The sequence below is a fragment of the Carcharodon carcharias genome, chromosome 9 (assembly GCF_017639515.1).
Source record: "Carcharodon carcharias isolate sCarCar2 chromosome 9, sCarCar2.pri, whole genome shotgun sequence".
In the NCBI taxonomy this organism is placed as follows: Eukaryota; Metazoa; Chordata; class Chondrichthyes; order Lamniformes; family Lamnidae; genus Carcharodon; species Carcharodon carcharias.
This window is the reverse complement of record NC_054475.1, coordinates 121,981,751-121,997,098: the sequence shown is the minus strand read 5'-3', so window position 1 is coordinate 121,997,098 and position 15,348 is coordinate 121,981,751.

Below are 15,348 nucleotides of genomic sequence, written 5' to 3'. Positions count from 1 at the left end.
AATAAACTGGCAGGATTAAGTAATGGAGGGAGAAGAGGGACTTGAGTTTTTACAGTGGGTGCAGCACTCCTTTCTAATTCAGTAGGTAGGAAGCCCACAGTGAAAAGAATTACTGCTGGATCTTGTAACGGATAATGAAACAGATGGGAGAAGTAACATTAAGAGAGCACCTTGGTAGTAGTGATCACAACATAGCAAGGCACAAGATTAGAATTGTGTGACATAAGTAGGACAAAGACTAAGGTAATGGATTGGAAAATATAAAATTATGAGGAATTGAGGGTCAAATTAAAGAACATTAATGGGAGAAAATCTTGAAGGATAAAAGAGATAGGAAAACAGTGGAAAATCTTTAAAATCATAATTCAACTAAAGGGAAAATCGAATTTAAAGAAAAAACATACAATACGTACTTGGATGCTAAAGGAATGGAGAACAAAAGGAAACATGAAGAAATTAATAGGGAAATACAAATGAACTCATTAAATTATGAAAACAAATTACCAAAGAAATAATAAAATGATTTCATCACATAAATAACTGAAGAAAATTAGAAAGGAGATAGGACCACTAAGGGAAACAAAATTTAAACTCAGGTAATGACAGAGAAATGGCAAAAGTATTGATTAAGTACTTCACCTCAGCTTTTACCAAAGATTATATATCATCTTTGCCCCTGGAAATAATAGATCACTAGATGATGAGCTATTAGCAGAGTTGGGATAGAAAGGGAAAAATAATTGATGAACTAGCAGAAATAAAAGAGAATAAAACCCCAAATCTAAATGGTATGCATCAAGATATGCTGAAGGAAACTAGATTGAAGATAGCAGAGGCACTGGTTTATGTACAAAAGTTCCATAGAAGAGCACTAAGTACCCGAGAACTGGTGGACAACTAATGTTTCTATATACACAATGGCAGATAGAGCAAAACCTGGGAACTAAAGACCAGTCAGCTTAGTGATAGGAAAGATGCTGGAAACTATCATAAAAGAGGTGATGGAAGAGAATTATGATTTTTAAAAAGATAGCAATAGTTAGCAAAGCTACAAAAAAAGAAGCTAACGAAGCCTGTAATTTATTTCCAGGTGCATAGAATTCACCAGTAGTGAAGTTATCTTAAACTTGAATATAACTCTGGTCAGGCAACAGTTACATACTGTGCACATTTTATACTATAAAAAGGACATTGGAGCATTGGAAGAGGTGCAAAAAAAAATTATGAGCTGGTACAAGAATTGAGATATTGCAGCTATTCAGGAAAATTGAACAGGCTGGGGCTTCCTACTTTAGAAAGGAAAAGATGTAGAGGTGACCTGATGGAGATCTTTAAAATCCTGAATGCACTGTTTCCACTTAAAGGAGAATCCAAAATTAGGGCCATAAATGAAAGATAGTTACAAATAAATCCAAGGGTTAATAAGAAGAATTTCTTTACTCAGAGAGTGGATAGAATATGGAACTTACTACCACAGAAAGTAGTTGAGACAAATAGCTCGGATGCTTTCAAAAGGAAACTAGATGAGTACATGAGCAAAGAGGGAATAGAAAGATGTGCTCAAGACTGAGATGATGTAGATGGAATGGGAGGTGACTCACGTGTGGCATAAACACCAGCAGAGACTAGTTGTACCAACTAGCCTGTTTTCTGCTGTATAGTCTATGTAATTTTATGTAATCAGAGCAGGATAAGAAAATGTCAGGGAAACAGCAGTATCTATGCAGAGCCTGTCATTGTAAGTAGCATCTTAAACATGATGAATGTTCCAATCACTTGGCAAAAGAGAGATGTGCACCAAACGGAAGAATGCTAGGTCATGGGGCAGGTAACCAAAGATACATTCAAATAAAAATGGGTTTGTAAGATGTTTTTGAAGTAGTTAGAAAGTTCAGAGGCTCATATCAAAAGGGTTGGCTCTCTGCTGCTGGTAGTGGGATGAAGGGGAGAGTGGGATAGGTGGGGGTTGAACACATAGGATCTGGATACAAACTTGGATAGGTTGCCATATTGGAAGTGATACCAATAAAAGGATATGGATGAGATAGTGAGAAGCAATGTGCCCTGTAAAATTTTGGAATTGTGTGTAGCCAATTTTTTCAATGCGTGGCACCTTTAAACTTCTTTGTGCAGTCAAGCAGGAGTAATATTTAAGATGGAGGAAGGCCTGTCTAGTAACTTCCTGCCTACTGCACAGTCATGCACACATGCAGTTTAGCTGCAACATTGGCAAGAAGGATTTAGCATAAAATGCAGGCAGCAGTTTTGAGATTAAATGGAGTTTATAGCGCATAAAAATTGACAAGAAGAGTATTGATGGCAACCAAATTGTGGATAATATTTCCCTTTTGTGCATCCCCTATTTCCCATATTCATGTCTTCAGCCCCATCTAGGCCTTAAGTTCTGGAATTCCTTCCTCAATCCTCTTCACTGCTCTCTCTTGGCTGTTTAAAAGCATTGACTAGCTGTCTTAATGTGTCCTTTGGTTTAATGTCAGATTTCATCTGATAACACTCCTGTGAAGTGCCTTGGAATGTTTTACTATGTTAAAAGTGCTACATAACTGCTATTTATCATTTCTTTCCATGACAGCAGAGGTGGAATATGGAGAGAAATGGCTAATAAGAGAGACTGCACTCACTGTTAAGGGTATAGAGCCTTCAATGTTATATGAACAAAATTACTTTGGCCTTGCCAAACCTAGTTGCAGAGAGATCTGGCTTGATTTTGACTGGATGTTGGACAAGGAATGTGACTGTTTTGGGACAGGAGCAGCAGAGCTGGTAGTCTTCAGCATACATTTGGAAGCTAACCCAGTGTGCGCAGATAATATTGATAAGCGACTGGGGGATGGAGCAAGGATGGAAAACTCTGGAAGTTACTGTGTGGGTGTGAGGATCATTGCAGGAGGAGTATTGGCTACATTAGCACAGGTTAGGAGTAGATCCAGGTGAAAGGGTTGCCAGAGAGGACATTAGAGGAAAATGAAATTATCAATCATATCAAGTGTGGTGGAGATGTTGAGTATAAGATGAAACACTGTGCAGCCACAAAGGATATTATTGGTGACTTTGACCAAGCAGCCTCAGAACCTTGGCCAAAGTGGACATGCAATGAAGGAATTTGAACAAGGAATGTTGGCAGAATTGAGTGAGGAGTAGGTTGGCGAAAATACATGCAAGGATCTTAAAGAGCATGAAAGATATTAAAAGTTAGTTATCAGGGCTTTTGAGAATGGCACTGGTAATTAAAATACCAACTGAAACCCAAAGAATATCACAGGGAAATTCTGAAGGGTAAATTCTCTCCAACTACAAAGAAACATTAAACTGACTGAGGTTGGGGATTTTGTTTGTGCATGAGCCATTTTGCTATGGATAGGCAGGAGAGAGGCTTTCGTTTTAAGCACAGGGAGCAGGTAACAATTACACATGCTGTATAATAATTTTGTTGAGGGATAGCACTGGGGGAAGGCAAGGATGGGATCATGGAGTTGTCTGGAATTTACTATGTCATAGGGAAGAGAATCCATTTGCACCATACAAGCGCCAGCCAACAACCAACTTCAACAAGAAAATGTCTAACCATCTCTTCTTGACATTCAATGGTATTGTCATCATCAGCTTTCCTGCCATCAACATCCTGGGGTCACCACTGATCAGAAATTTAACTGGACCAGCCACATAAGTACTATGCCTAGGTATAAGTCAGAAACTGGGTATTCTCTGGTGAGTGACTCACCTGCTGACTCCCCAAAGCCTGTCCACCATCTACAAAGCACAAGTAAGGAGTGTGATGGAATATGCTCCACTTGCCTCAATAATGTCAAGAAGCTTGTGGACAAAGCTGCCCACTTGATCGACACTCTATCTACAATCTTAAACATTCATTCCTCCCGCTACCAGCACATTATGGCAGCATTGTGTGCCATCTATAAGGTGCTTTGCAGTAACTTGTCAAGGCTTTTTTGATAGCTACTTCCAAATCCACAATCTCTACCTAGAAAGAAAAGGACAGCAGACGCATAGGAACACCACCACCTGAAAATTCCCCTCCGAGTCACACATCATTCTGACTTAAATAATTCCTTAATTGTAACTTGGTTAAAATCCTGAAGGTCTCTATCGAATAACATTGTGAGTGTATCCACGCCATATGAAGTGCAGCAGTTCAAGAATGTGGCTCACCACCACCTTGTTAAGGTCTTTTGTGATGGGAATAAATGCTGGCCTTGCCTGTGATGCCCACATGCCATGAATGATTAAGAAAAGCTCCAATCAAAATAAAGAGATTGAAACGCCGTTGACAATTTATAAATGAGAGGAAGTGCCATGTGCACACAAGATAAGACACTAAGTAATGTTCTATGAGCTAACTTTCACTGTGAAGGAAATAACAGCTTGTATATCAGATGGGAAAGTCTGTATCCTCTCTATCACTGCTAATTTTAGCCCATATTTGGTCATTAGAACAAATTATGTCACACAAAATTTGACAGAACCCAGCTTACAAAAGAGAATGGAACACTACTGTTTGGGGAATAATAAATAATCATAGGCAAAGGGTCAAGAAATACTTCAGATTGATTTTTTGTTTGTTCTTGTAGAACTCAAATTTTCTAATTAAATGTTAAATATTTTGCTTCAAGGTGGTCCAAATCTCAAAAACCACAAATAATGATCCACTTTTGATGTGTCATGTAATGAGGATAGGTTAGAGAATTATTTTCATATCTTTCCAGAACATCATTCTTAAAGATTCAAAGCACTGGAAAATTGCCAAATAAGATGACAAGTTGTTCTTCAGCTTCGGTCACATAGAATGGTTATAGCACAGGATGAGGCAATTCAGCCCATCATGTTTTTGCTAGTTCTGAACAAGAGCAACTTATCTAGTCCCATTCCCCTGCCTTTTCCCTATAGCTCTGCAAAATACTTCTCTTCAGATAAATATCCAATTCTTTTTTGAGAGCCATGATTGAATCCTTAATCTTTAAACTCTCAGGCAGTGCATTCTGGACTCCAACAACTTACTGCATAAAAGAATTTTCCTTGTGTCACCTTTAGTTCTTTCGCCATTCACATCAACTTATGTCCTCTGCTTCTTGACCCTTCCACCAATGGGAACAACTACTTCTATCTACTTTGTCCAATTCCCCCATGATTTTGAACATCTCTATCAAATTTCCTCTCAAACATCTCTCCTCTAAGAACAGCCCCACCTTCTCCAATCTATCCATGTAATTGAAGTTCCTCATCTGTGGAGCCATTTTTGGAAATCTTTTCTGCACCCTTCCTAATGCCTTCCCATCTTTCCTATTAGAATTGGACACAATACTTCAACTGAGGCCAAACCAGTGTTTTATAATGATTCACTATAACTTCCTTGCTTTTGTGCTCTATGTCTCTACTTGTAAAGCCCAGGATGTCAAATGCCATATTAACCATCTTCTCAAATTGCCCTGCCACTTTTGATGATTTGTGCACATATCCTCACAGGTCACTATGCTCCTGCACCCTCTTTTAGAATTGTATTCTTTATATTATATTGCCTCTCCTTGTTCTTCCTACCAAAATTAATCATTTCCCTGCATTAAATGTTATCTGCCATGTACCCTCCCATTCTACCAGCTTGTCTATATCCACTTGAAATCTCTCACTATCCTCCTTACAGTTCACAATAATTTGAAGTTTTGATTCACCTGCTAATTTTGAAATTGTGCCCTGTACATCCAAAATCTAGGTCATTAATATAGATCAAGAAAAGCAGGGGTCCTAACAACAATCCGCGGGGAACCCGACAACAAACCTTCCTCCAGTCTGAAAAACAATCGTTAAGCAGTACTCTCTGTTTCCTGTCACTTAATCAATTTAGTATTCATGCTGCCACTGCCCCTTTTATTCCACGGTCTTTAACTTGGCCTACAAACCTGTTTTGTGCCATTTAATCAAACACTTATTGGAAGTCCATGAACACCACATCAATTGCATTACCCTCTTTATTGCATTATTTGTTACCTCATCAAAAAGCTCAATCAAGTTAGTTAAACATGCTTTTTCCTTAGCTGATCTGTGCTGGCTTTCCCTAATTAATCCACATTTGTCCAAATGACTTAATTTTACCCTGGATTATCATTTCAAAAGCTTTCCCACCAATGGGCTTAAACTGACAGGCCTGTGTTTTCTGGGCATATCCTTACAGCCTTTTTTGACGAAGGGTATAACATTTGCAGTTCTGCAATTCTGCAGTCCTCTGGCATCATCCTTGTATCTAAGGAAGATTAGAAGATTATGACCAGTGCCTTCACAATTTCCACCCTTACTTCCCTCAGTATCCTTTGGAGAGATAGTGGTGTAGCACTAATGACAGTGGTTATAGTGATAACGTCACTAGGCCAGTGGTCCTGAGGCCCAGGCTAATACACTGGGGGAAATGAGTTCAATGGCCTCAACACTCAAGATGTCCAATGTGAACAGAGTGCTGAACTATATATCTACAGCAGCATAAGTCAGAGGAAGATGTGATAAAACTGTACAGTGCTCTGTTGGACATTCATTGTCTAGTGTCTAGTTCCTGTCACTGAGATACAAAGGAAACATTCACATGCTGGAGGCCTTCCAGAAAAGAATCATAATGTTTATCTCACTTTTAACGGCCTTAAAATATGAGGAAATAACTGGAGTAACTTGGGATTTGTAACCTTGAAAGGGAGGCATTTGAGAGTTGGTCTCATACAGGCACACAGGCTAATAAACTGTATGACGAAACCTGAAAAAAAATGTTTAAAATTAACTTATTGTGAGCGTGAGACAAGGGATCATGGTTTTATTTCAGTTCATGGTAAATTTAGAACTGATATCAGGAAGTTCTTCTTCACACAAAGATTGTTCAGTCCATGGAATGGAGTAGCAGCGGCAAATCCCCTTGAATCATTGAAGGAACAATTAAGTGCTGAATGAAAGTATTTTCAGGCCATTCTGAATAAATGAACGAAAATGAGCTTGATGGTTTTCCTCACTCATAATTCTCATGTGATCTAGGAGACTAGCTAACAGAAACATTTATTTCCAGTTTGAAAAATAATCGGATGCTGTGTTTTTAGGGTCATTCTGACACTTTTATATGGGAGGGCGTAAATTAATTTTGCAAGGGCAGGGACACCAGGATGTAGCAGCAGAGAGGATACTCGAGATGCTTTGAAAGCTAGGAGTGCCAAACATCAACAGAATAAAAAATATTACACAAAGAACAGGAATTGTGTGGATGGAAAAAAAAAGCAAGTCAAATGAGCATGGCGGTTGAATTCATGTGTTGTAATGTCAGGACTGTTACGAATAAGGATGAGTCTCTGGCTCATGTTTTCACATGGGGTTATGATATAGGGCTTATAATGGATACCTGGCTTAATCACAGACAGGAATGGGAGCAAAATATTACTAGCTGCTATTCAGGAGGGATGGGGAAGGGAAAAAAGACAGGATCGGCAGGGTGACGGTATTAATCCAGGATAATATTACAGTCCTACAAAGGGAAGATATGCTAGAGCATTCAAAGACTAATCTATTTGGTTACAGTTAAGAGACGGAAAAGGACCGTTACATTGCTGGATGTTTACTGTATAATGCCAAATAATGAGAAAGGAGATAGAGGTGCAAATCTGTTGGCAAATTTCAGAGAAATGTAAAAATAATAGAGCAGTAATTAAAGGATATTTCATTCCCGCTAAATACTAGGGTGGGCGGTGGGGGTGGGGGGTGGGGGCTGGTGGGGACACAGAGTAAAAGGCTAAAGGGTGAACAATTTGTTAAGTGTGTTAGGGAATTCCTTAATCTATATATTTATAAACTTAAAAAATATGAGCGCAAGTAGACTAAACAACCTCTTGAGACGCTCCACCATTCAGTATGATCATGGTTGATCCTTTACCTCAGCTTCACTTTTCCTCCCTGTCCCCATATTCCTTAATTCTCAACAATGAATGAAGGATGCTGGATCCAGTTCTAGGGAATGAAATAGGACAAATGGGCTGTTTTGCAGTGGGAGGACATCTGGGTGATAGTGATCATAATATAATCAAGTTTAAAGTAGTAATAAAAAGGACAAAGAAAAATCAAAGGTGAAAATGCCCAACTGGAAGCGAGTCAATTACAATGATTTGAGAAGAGACCCAGTAGAATGGCCTGGAAATAAGACTGGCCAGTAAATGAGCAATATCATACCTTCAGCGAAGAGATACTTTGGATAGAAACCAAGTATATTCCTACAAGGTGGAAAGATGGGACCTCCAAAATTAACATTCCTTGGGTGTCAAACGAAATAAGGGTTAAAATAAAACAGAAAACATGCAGTTTATGACAAATGTCAGGTACAGAAAGCAATAGAGAAACCAGGGAGAATACAGAAAGCAGAACTTTACCGCCCCATTTCAGTGGGGCGGGGCCGTAAAATGCGGTGAGCTATTCAAAAATTCATTGACTTTGGGGGGACCATAAAATACCACTGGTGTATAATGCTGCTCAGAGAGTGCGTGAGGAAATTGGAAACACATATAGGAACATAGGAGTATCCAGCCCCTCAAGCCTGCTCTGCCATTTAACTAGATCAAAGTTGGTTTACCTCAACACCATCTTCCCATATTATCCCCATAGTGAATCCATTGGCATCTAGAAATCTGTTAACCTCTGTTTTGAACATACTCAATGACTGAGCCTCGACAGCCCTCTGGAGTAGAGAATTCCAAGGATTTGCCATCCTCTGACTGAGGAAATTCCCCCTCAATTCGGTCTTAATGGCCTACTTCTTATTATAGACTGTGTTCCCAGGTCCTAGACCCCCCCAACCAGGGGAAACTCCCTTCTTGCAATAACCCTGTCGAGCCCTGTAAGAATTTTGTAAACTTCAATGAGATCACCTCTCATTCTTCTAAATCCTAGTGAATATAAGCCCAGTCACCTCAGTCTCTCCCCATAGGACAATCCCACAATCAGCCTGGTGAACCTTCATTGTATTCTCTCCATGGTTGGTATATCTCCCCTTAGGTAAGGAGACCAAGACTGTACAGCACACCATGTGTGGATTCATCAAGGCTCTGTACAACTGCAGCAAGACTTTCTTACTCCTGTACTCAAATCTCTTTGAAATAAAGGCTAACATTTCATTTGCCTTCTTAACTGCTTGTTGCACTTGCATGTTAGCTTTCAGAAAGGCAAGAGAGAGTATGAACAAAGAATATTGGGCAACATAAAAGAGCAAAATATTTTATACACACGTAATAAGTTAAATGATGGTTAAAGAATCACAGAATCAAAAAATATTTATAGTGCAGAAGGAGACATTCGGCCCTTCGAGTCTGCTCTGGATCTCTGAAAGAGCAATCTACCTAATCCCACACCCCTACCTTATCCCTGTAACCCTGCGCTTTCCTTTTTTTCAGATATCAAACCAATTCACTTTTGAATACCTCGATTGAACCTGCCTCCCCCACCATCTCAGGAAGTTTGTTCCAGACTCCAACCACCCTCTGGGTGAATGTTTTGCTGGCGTCACCATTACTCATTTTGCCAATTATTTTGAATATGGGCTGTCCAGTTCTTGATGCTGTCTTGAGTGGAAACAGTTTCTCACTAGTTACCCTGTCCATACCCCTCAGGATCTTGAATACCTCTATCAAGTCTCCTCTCATCCTTCTTTTCTCCAAGGAAAACAGTCCCACCTCTCCAATCTATCCTCATAGCTACAGTTCTTTACCCTGGGAATCATTCTTGTGAATCTCCTCTCTTCAATGCTTTCACGTCTTTCCTCAAGTATGGCGCACAGAACTTAGCGCAGTACTCCAGCTGAAGCCTAAGTAGTGTCTTATGCAAATTCAATATGACCTCCTTACTCTTGTACTCAATGCTCCCATTAATAAAGCCTAAGATACTAGATGCTATATTAACTTCTCTCTCAACATGCCCTGCCAAGTTCAATGACTTATGCACATATACAACAAGGTCTGTCTGTTCCTGCACCTCCTTTAGAGTTTCTCCCTTCTTTTATACCGTCTCTTCATGTTCTTCCTGTCAAAACAAATCACCTCACAATTCTCTGCATTGAACTTCATCTGCCAACTGCCTGCTCAATCCACCAACATGTCTATGTCCTTTTGAAGTTTACGACTATCCTCATCACGGTTGACAATGTGTCCAACCTTCGTATCATCTCCAAATTTTGAAATCAGCCCTGAACACCACAGTCTAGGTCATTAATATATATCAGAAAGAGCAAGGGTGCCAAAACTGACCCCTGGAGAATTCCACCACAAACCTCCCTCCAATCTGAAAAACAACCGTTTATCACTACTCTCTGTTTCCTGCCACTCAGCCAATTATCAAGTGCCTACTTTCCCTTTTAGTCCATGAGCTAGAATTTTGCTCACAAGTCTGTTTTGTGGCAATGTATTAAGTGCCTCTGAAAATCCATATACACCACATCAACAGCGCTGCCCTTAGACAAATGCAGGATAATTAAGGAAAACCAGCATGGATTCATTAAGGGAAAATCATGTCTAACTAACTTGCTGGAGTATTTGATTTTGTCCCGAAATATAGTTTACAGAGTTTCCCTACCACTGAAGTCAAACTGATTGGTCCGTAGTTGCCGGCTTTAACTTGCACCCCTTTTTAAATAAGGGAATAACTTTCACAATTCTCTAGTCATCTGGCACCACCCCTGGGTCTAAGGTAGACAGGAAGATTATTACTAGTGCCTCTGCAATTTCCACTCTCACTTCCCTCAGTACCCTTGGCTACATCTCATCTGGTTGTGGTACCTTATCTATTTTAAGACTATTTTAAGTAAAGATAGCCTTTCTAACAGCTCCTCCTTCCCAATTGTAAATTCTTCTAGTATACCAGTTACCTCCTCTCTCACCTTGACCTGAATAGCATCTTCTTCCTTTGTAAGTATTTATTTAATACCTCCACTATTTGTCCTGCATCCATGTGCAAGTCCCCTTTTTTATCCCTAATCAACTCTGCTCTTGTTTTTAACCACCTTTGGGGTTTCCTTTTAAAGGAATGGTGGAGCCAATTAGAGACCAAGAAAACTTCTTGTGGCAGCATAGTGCAAGATTGAAGTACTTAATGGGCATAATTTTGCCCTTGGCATGCAGGATCGGCGGGGTCGAGCAGGGGTGGTTGGAAAGCTGACTGCTGCCCACAATCAACAGAACACCACGATTTCACATTGGCGAGCCAATTAAGGCTTGCCCAGCGTGATATGCGAGTGGCGGCACTGAGCGCTGCCTGCATGGGCGGGGAAGGAGGGTGAGCAGGCTGAGCACGAATTTTGCACATCCGTGTGAGAGAGAGCTGAATAATCTCCCTGAAGCATGGAGCTGCTTCAGGGAGATGAAGAAGGTATTGAAAAAATTAATGAAGCACAGAAAAATGTAATGAAACATGTCCCCTCATGGTGACTCTTTCACGTGAGCAGGGACATGTTTTTAATTAAAGAATAAAGTTTTTATTTCATTTGTATTTGCTTTTGGAAGCCTCATGCCGCCTGTGGATGAGGTTTCTGAAAAAATGCAAAGGCCGCTTGGCCTTTTCGCCTGCCCACCAACCATTAGGTTAAACGGGCACTGAAAAATTAACGACAATTGATAACTTAATGGCCTTGATAAGCTTTTTAATTGTCAGTGGGGGCGCTGCTGGCTCACCGACAACTATCGCACACCTACACGATGACGTTGGTATGCTTGGCCAACGTCATCGCACGTCATTTCACGCTCAGTTAGGTCTGGAGCGTCCATCCACCAAGCTAAAAATTCTGGCCAACGAGTACTTTGCATCAAAAAAGCAGATAAAGTTAATGCTGCAGTAGAGGAGGGCAGAAGTAGAGATATTGGATAGAATAAAAATAGATGGAAGGGAGATGCTAAATCGCTCAAAAGGCAATGCTCAAATCTAACATATCACCTAGTCCAGATGGAATACATTCTAAGTTGCTGAGGGAAACTAGGGTGGAGACAGCAGAAGCTCGGACCCCAATCCACAGTTTTTGGTTTCTCAGGGAATCAAGGGATATGGGGAGCAGGTGGGAAAGTGACTTTGAAGCCCAAGATCAGCCATGATAATAAAAACGGAAAATGCTGGAAAAACACAGCAGGTCTCATCAGCCATGATAATATGTAATGACAGAGCAGGCTTATCGGGCTATACGGTCTACAACCTGGACTTGGGCATGGGGAGTGCAATTTTAAAACTTGCAGTTGATCCTAAGCTTGGCAATGTTGTAAATATTGCACAGGATAGGAGCAGATGTCAGGAGGAGATTGACGGGTTGGTGAAATGAGCAGATTCATGGCAGATGCAGTTTAATGTGGATAAGAGTGAGTGATACATTTTGCAAGGAAGAACATGGAAAAGCAGGATTATCTAAATTGTACTTCTTTGTGGGGGATGGGAGGGTAGTGCAAGAACAGAGGTGCCTGGAGGGTACAAATTCACAAATCCTTAATGGTGACAGGCAAGTTGAACAGGCAGGTAAGAAAGCATATGCGACTCTTGGCCTCTTAAATAGGGACATTGTGTAAAAATTGTCTCTATTTTCAGCATTACTTGAGCAAAAGTTATTGGTTAGACCTCGGCTGGAGTGTTGTGCATGGCTCTAGGCACCACACACCAGAAAAGAATGTTGAGGTCCTGAAGGGGGCAGAGAAAGTTTGCCAGAATGACACCAGAGCTGAGGGACTTCAGTTATGTGGAGAGAATGGAGAATCAGGGTTGTTCTCAGTTTCCTTTGAAGAACATGTCAGTAACCAGAGGTCATAGATTTAAAATAATTGGCAAAAGAACCAGAGGGGAAATTAGGACAATATTTTTCACACTGAACATTGTTATGATCTGGAACACAATACCTGCAGGATATTGGAATCAAATTCCATAGTAACTTTCAAAAACCAATTGCACACTTATTTGCAGATTGCAGGGAAACGCTGGGATGCATGACTAATGGGACAGCTCTTTCAAAGAGCTGGCACAGGCATAATGGACTGAATGGCATCCTTCTTTGCTGTAAGTTTCTAAGATTCCATGATTTTTCATTTTCATTTTACTTCGTAGCCCACTGATCAGCTGTAATTGTGTATTGGATTTTCTAAAATGCATTGCTCTAAGAAAATAAGCTATAATAAGTTGTGGCACAGACTCTGGGTGGTCTGTTATAACTACAAAGCAAATTTGTAAAGTTTTTTGTTGTTCCCAGGATGTGGGCAATGCTGGCAAGGCCTCATGCTTAGGGAAGGTGGAGGTGCACCTCCTTGAATCTCCATAACCTTTGTGGTGATGATATTTTCACAATTGCTTTCAGTGAGGTATTGCAGCAGCCTAGTAGTTATGGTACTGTCCTCATAATGGGGATTTTGTAAATTCAAATCCTATTATAACAACGTTTGGTTTTCAATACACAACATTTTCCAATTTTTGAGCTAACACCAGAAATGACCATGGAGGCTAAGGAATTACAAAAACATGTACAGTCTGAGATTCTTATTGTGGTCTGATCATTAGTCTTCTGTACACTGTGTTTCAAAACATGCTGTGTAGCTACTGCAGAAATATAGGCACACTGGGAGAGGGTCTGAAGTCTCTTCTTGTGACCTCCACATGGAACTTCAGTAGGAAAGGAGAATCAAATAAATTCTGTGACTAGCAATTATGAAGCCTGATCACTGAAGATTGGCTATCATCTTTTAAAATTCATGTGTACCAGTTATCACATCACACGTGAAGGTGTTGCCTGATTTGTCTCAGTAGAATATACAGAGCTGCTTATTAATGATTATCAAACCACTAGGTATATATAGAGGAATGGAAATCATAAAAGCTTTTGTTATTAATTGCTCCAAAGATTCAAAATAACCTTTGCCATAAAATCTCAGAATTGAGACCACCTCCAGCAGGTGGAGACAGATTCCAAGAAATTGAATAAAGGATATGAATCGATTTAGAGAAATAAATAACCTGTTAGTTAGATTGTCTCCTGCTCCTGACAGTGCAGAAGGAGGAGTAAAATTAGGAGTAAAGTCATGTGGTGGTTATATTACTGGCTTAACAATGACAAACTTTGAGCTAATAATCGAGGGAATGCATATTCGAATCCTATTGCGTCGAAGTGAGAAATTGAGAATTCAAAACAGAAATCAGGTCCGTTAGGACCCCAGAGGTAATCAATGAATAAAACCATTTTTCTCCCTCCAGTCCCTTTCTGGGCTGTAGCTGGGGTATAGTTTAATTGGTAAAACCAGCCATCTTCTATCTTGCCCAACTGGCCTTTCTTCATGTTGATGAATATGTCAGTAAATAAATTATTTCACTGTGGAGGGCATCACCTGACATCTCCCATCAGTTCTGTTATGCACATTTAAAAAAAAATCATTCATGGGATGTGGGCATCACTGGTAAGGCCAGCATTTGTTGCCCATCCCTCATTGCCCTTGAACTGAGTGGCTTGCTAGGCTATCTCAGATGATAGTTGAGAGTCAACCACATTGCCATGGGTCTGGAGTTACATGTAGGCCAGACCAGCTAAGGATGGCAGATTTCATTCCCTAAAGAACATAGTGAACCAGATGTATTTTTACAACAATAGATGATAGTTTCATGGTCACCAATACTGAGACAAGTTTTCAATTCCAGATTTTATTAATTCATTTTAAATTCCATCAGCCCTGGTGGGGTTTGAACCCATTTCCTCATAACATTAGCCTGACCTCCAGATTGCTAGTTCAGTGATGTTGCCACCATCTCCCCAACATGTGCATTCAGACACCTAGGCACACTTACTGTCCAGCAGTAATCAACCCCCTTCCTTCACCCTATGAATTGAATTGGAACAGCAGACTTGTTGTACTGCCTGAAGTCAGTTTAATCAACTCTTAACAACATGTCAAGCCTTGAATCCTCTGTTCCCTTTGCCACAAGTTTTCCTCATAAAGTCCTTAAGTTCCTTTAAACTTGATACGATCTCCTGATTGACTCACCATTATTCTTGCTTCTGGCTGCTGAGGTAACTGGGTGGCAGGGTTTGTGAGACCACCATCTTTTCACCTTTGAAAACTGGATTGTGTTCAGCCAATTACTCAGTAAAAATCTTGGGTTTTTTCTCTGTTGAAGTCCCTCAAAAAAATTGGTTTGCAAACCCTTAACCCAGTTTCGAGTAGATCCACAAGTACAGAATTGTCTGCAGGTTGGCCACAAAATAACCCTAAACTGACTGTCTTGCTCAGTATCACTGACAGCAATGGATCAGTATCACTGATCCAAACTGCTGTGGTATGAAGCTGCTTTCCTAAGGGTGATTAA